Genomic DNA, 5035 nt, shown 5'->3' on the forward strand with positions numbered 1-5035 from the left:
GAAACCTGGCAAGGATGTCGTGGCTAAGCTGTCTGCAGGGGGCTGTTTTTTTCTTTAAATTTTAAATGGCAAGTCTGCTTAGATGAAACCCTGTCTTCCCCATACATGACTCCAAATGTGAATTGTCAGCTGGGATAGCTGGGGCTCCAACCCTTGGAAAAACAGCAGGTGGTCACCCAAACGGACCCAGGAGCCATTTGTCAAGTAGGCAAAACATCTGTTCCAGGAAGGCGACATTGCCCTGCTGTGGAATACCAGTCCACTTGGGACCCTGGGAGAGGATTGATTCCTCAGGCAGCTCAGCTTCAAGTCTCTGTGCCTACAAGTGCACATGGCATCCTTCCTTTTCCTCTTCTTCCTTCCCTCTCTCTCTCCCCTTCCCCCTGCCACACATGGGGACACAATTCTCAACAGTTGCTCTGGCTCCTGCTTTCTCTACCTCCTAAGGACTGCCTATGCACGGAAGCCTGCCTGCTCTAGATTAACAGCACATTGTTAAAGCTAGCTAGGAATGCACAAGTTAGAATGCCGGTCACCCCTGGAATGGTGCTCCCTGGAAACATCGACCACAGCAAAAACCAGACACAAGTCACTTTAATCAACACAGAAATCTTTAGATCTTCCCAGCATGCACTGGATTGCTCCTTTTCCTGGCCTAGGTCTGTGTGAGTGCGGTAGGATGTACAGTGCATTTTCTACCCCTCTCAAAGACTGGAGAACTGGGGTGCCTATTTGCCTGGGACCACGATGCCTATTTTTGAAAAATCATGTAACTGTTCTCCTTTGGTTACTGAAAGGGGACAATCAGTCTTCTGCCTTTTGGCCTACTAGCTTGCTAAGAGAGCTCTTTTCCTACTACCTATTCTCCATTCATTGACTTTCCAGGAGTCAAAATCCAAAACTATGCAGTAACATAGTTCCATTCTCAGCTAACATCTCTCTAAGCCTTCTTGGCCTGGATTTGGTTGTCCCAAATACCACACACACACCAGCCAGATTGCCTCAACCCAGACTGCTGAGCCTCCAGATGACTGAGCACCCAAAGTGCTCATGGAACCTTGGCTCCAGCACTTGGTTCTCTAGTGCTCTCTGTTGACATCTCCTCCACATCTATAACAATGTGGATGGACCTGGGGGAGGTGACAGAAAGGGAAATAAAGCCAGGCACAGAAAGGCAAATACTGCTCTTACAAGTAGACTTTTTTTTAAAGAGTTAATAATATGTCTTTTATTTTGTAATTTATACACACCTTTGCCTTCTAATAGTTAACATTGAGGATTGTTTCCCTTTGGTACTGAGAGATAGGTTAAGTATCTATGGACATTTGACAGGTCCAAGAAAGGGGAAAAATAGCCCTGATTAAAAATGACACTACAACTATACACAGGTACATTATTAAGCGGTTACAACATTACTTTCAACTCCAGAACAATGCTTCTTTTTACTCATAGATTCTTCAGGGCTCCCGCAGTACCTCACCACCTTTTTTTTTTTTTTTTTGCCAGTCCTGGGCTTGAGCTCAGGGTCTGAGCACTGTCCTTGGACTTTCTCAAGGCTAGAGCTCTATCACTTGAGCCTCAGCACCATTTCCAGCTTTTTTCTATGTATGTGGTACCAAGGAATTGAACCCAGGTCTTCGTGCATGCTAGGCAAGCACTCTACCACTAGGCTAAACTCCAGGCCCCCTCACCACCTTCTATCCTGGCATTCTGTAGGCGTGTCATTGAATCTGAGGTGGCCTCCATGGGGTTGGTTGGTAGACCAAGAAATTGATACTTGCCTCCAAGCAGCGCTGTGCCAGCTCTTGTCCTGTACTCTCACATTTTTGGTGCTGTGAAGGTATTTTTTTAATAGCCCATTCCTGGGTGGATGCTGAAAGCACAACCTGGCCATCCCGATGCTCAGATGCTCAACAATCCCTTCTTTATGGTGCGGAGTCCTTTTTATTCCTAACCTGTGCCAGAACCCTCGGGAGGGCTCCAGCCCCCTCTCCTTCTAGAGCCAAGAGCTCTAGATTTTGGGGATTCCTGTTGGTTTTCCTAAGGTTGCTCTGAGGGATTCACAACCAGTGTGGTGCCGGAGGGGGTGGTGAACCCCCATGCTAGGTGCCTGCAAACAGAAGGTAGCTTCTAGAACTGCAGCTACAGTGCCATTGCGAGGGGCTCTCATCCTGGGAGCCGCCACAGAGAGCCTCGCCTCCCTTTCTTCAGAGCCGACCTGGCCACGCTCAGGTCATACTGGCTCTGGGAAGCACAAGTAGACTCTTAAGAAAGGCAATCTCATGAGAAGTGGAGAGCAGAAAGTGTCTTCAACCAGGAGCTGGGGAGAAGGTGCAGGGGTGATGGTCAGAGGAGGAAGTATTCACAGGCAGGAGGCAGGACTGAGCTCATGGGATCTATTAGGCAACGTGATGACTCCCGTAAATCAGGAGGTAGTGTTGTGTTGTGAAATGGGTGCTAAAATGTTCTCACCACAAATCCACTGGGGGAATTGGCTAGACTTTATTCTGCAGTGGATGAGTACTTCACACCACCCATGCACACAATAAATCCAGATGTCATCTGGTGACAGTGTCCTCCATGAGCAGGGAGCATGGTACAGATCAGGCCTTACTCAACATGGCCTAAGTTGATACATGGTACCAGCAAAGAGGAGGGCAGTGAGATGAAGGAGGCAAACTCCTACCTGCAGTCCAGGTGGGATAGGGGCAAGGAGAGAGGTTTGTGGATGCGCCCATAATCATCCTGCATTTGCATTTCCTCCCTCTGAAATCCTCCACCCTTCTGGGCTCCTAACACCTTGGTAATTCCTAGCTTTTCTGTTCCAGAGAAAGGATTAAACATGCCATCTGAGAAGGTCAGGCATATTACCTGCCAGGGAATGCTTTACCTGGAAGAATGACTGGAAGAATTTTCAAACAGAGCCATCTGGGTACAGTAAAGCTGTTGGCACAGTGCGACCAAGAAGAAGGCGCTTATGAAAGAAGTGTGCTTTCAAGCATAAAGATATCTAGGCCTCCTTGGTTAGATTTCTTCTCATATACTATAACCATTTCCCTTTCAGCAAAGACTGGGCATGGACACATTGGTGAATGAGACAAAGAGGAGAAAGATCCTGAATTTTTACACTCAAAGCTAGCCCTCTACCACTTTGAGCCACAGCACCACTTCTGGTTTTCTGGTGGCTAACTGAAGCAATAAGAGTTTGACAGAGATTTTCCTATCTGGGCTGGCTTCAAACTGAGATTGGTTAGATCTCAGCTTCCTGAGTAGCTAGGGTGACAGTGTGAGCCTCCAGCACTCAACAAGAGAAATACCTTGCAGGAGGCAAGTGAAGGAAAGTCCCCAGGGGGACTCTGTGACCAGGGGATCACTCATGGGGGTTTCTGGAGCAGATGGTGGGGGGGGGTGGAGAGGAAGTATGACAAAGGCCAGGAAGAGGGGGTATGGAACTAAGACTCCCGATTGTTTCCTGGAGTGTCCCGTGGCCTCATGATGTGGCTCATTGGCAAGGAGGCTCTGCTCAGGGAGAACCTGTGCTGGTCCCATGACCTGTGCCACATGGCTACTACCTCAAGGTGGACCAGCAGAGCTTCTGCTAGCATCCCTCTGGACCCATGGGGACTCTTGGGGTAAGCAGTTTCCATATGTGCTGTTCATAAGGCGGGAGTCACGGTTTGGAGGACAGTGACATCACCTCTTCAACATTTCCTATAAAGAGCCCCAGCCGTGTGGATCAGGCTTTGGGAGTAATTTCCTTATAACATGGTGACCTCGGGGATCCTCCCAGGACCTATTTTGGGGGTTCCTCTGTAGCTCTGATTTCTATAGCATAAATGAAGCCCATTATTCAGTGACTTGTGCATGTATGCATGCAAACACACAAATCTACTGACAGCTGGAAATGAAGCCTCTTAGCCATACACTACCCCTGGGACAGCCCTAATCCCACTCTTTCATTTTTGGATGTCAATGGCATTTTGGATTAGGTTCCTGGAGTTTAAAGCCAACTCCATCCCCAAAACATTTGTTAGTTGCCAAGGTACAACATCAAAGTTTTGCTTAAAAAAAAAAAAAGAAGTCTGCCAGGTATTGGTGGCTCATGTCTGTAATCTTAGCTACTTAAGAGGCTGAAATCTGAGGATCAAGGATCAAAGTTCAAAGCCAGCTAGGAGGGTCCATGAAACTCTTGCCTCCAATTTATCATACACAAAAAGCCGGAAGTGAAATTGTGGTTCAATTGGTAGAATGAGCAAAAACGGCTGAAAGAGAACACCGAGGCCTCGAGTTCAAGCTCTGATACCTGAAAATCCATGATCCCAGTTAACAAGTCATGTAAGCCTTTGTATGTCTTTGTAGTAGCTTTGCTCCATGGGAAACAGGTCCCAGTGTGTCTGAATGTGATACGAAAAGCTTTAAGTCGAGACATGCAGACGGCATCCTAGTGGCTCCCTGAGGTTTCCTGGAACACTTGCATGCATCCCTTCCACCTCTGGCTCTAGCTGGGCTCTGGCTCTAGCTGGGCCTTCATGCTGTCTGGCTTTTGCCCTTTGGATCTCAGCTCAGTGTGAAGCCTTGCTGACAGGCTTCATGAAAAATGACCAAGGAGACTCCATTCCACAAACTTTCAGCCAGGATGGAACTAAATGCTCGGGTGCAATTTACAGCCTACCATGTTCTGTAACATTGTTCCTGGGGTTGGGTAGGTAGAGAAGGGAGGAGGGATGAAAGGAAGGAAAAAAAAAAAAGCAGAGAGAAGGAAATATAATTTCAAATTCATTCATGATTTATTGGTTTCTCCCTGTGGCTGCAGGGGAATTTGAACTCCATTGCAAGGCTGCCTGGCTGTGGCCAGTGCCCTGTGCCACCAAGCTGCAAATGGCTGGGGCTATATTAACCCTTCATTTGCTGGCTGCTTCTAGCCTACCACCCTGCTGTTATCTGATCTGGCATTTTATAGATCTCAGAAACTGGGCAGACATCATGGGCTTTCAGGGGCACGTGGGTGGGTACACTTGCTGTGGATAGGGGTAGC

At 47.8% G+C, this 5035-nt stretch overlaps 1 pseudogene; it reads right to left on the reverse strand.

Moving 5' to 3' along the window:
* Window positions 1-1442: 1442 nt before the first annotated feature.
* LOC150044865 (large ribosomal subunit protein uL18m-like) lies at window positions 1443-2154 on the reverse strand (annotated as a pseudogene).
* Between the last annotated feature and the right edge of the window lie 2881 nt (window positions 2155-5035).

Source organism: Megascapheus bottae, chromosome 29 (assembly GCF_031878675.1).
Source record: "Megascapheus bottae isolate mThoBot1 chromosome 29, mThoBot2.hap1, whole genome shotgun sequence".
NCBI classification, from domain to species: domain Eukaryota; kingdom Metazoa; phylum Chordata; class Mammalia; order Rodentia; family Geomyidae; genus Megascapheus; species Megascapheus bottae.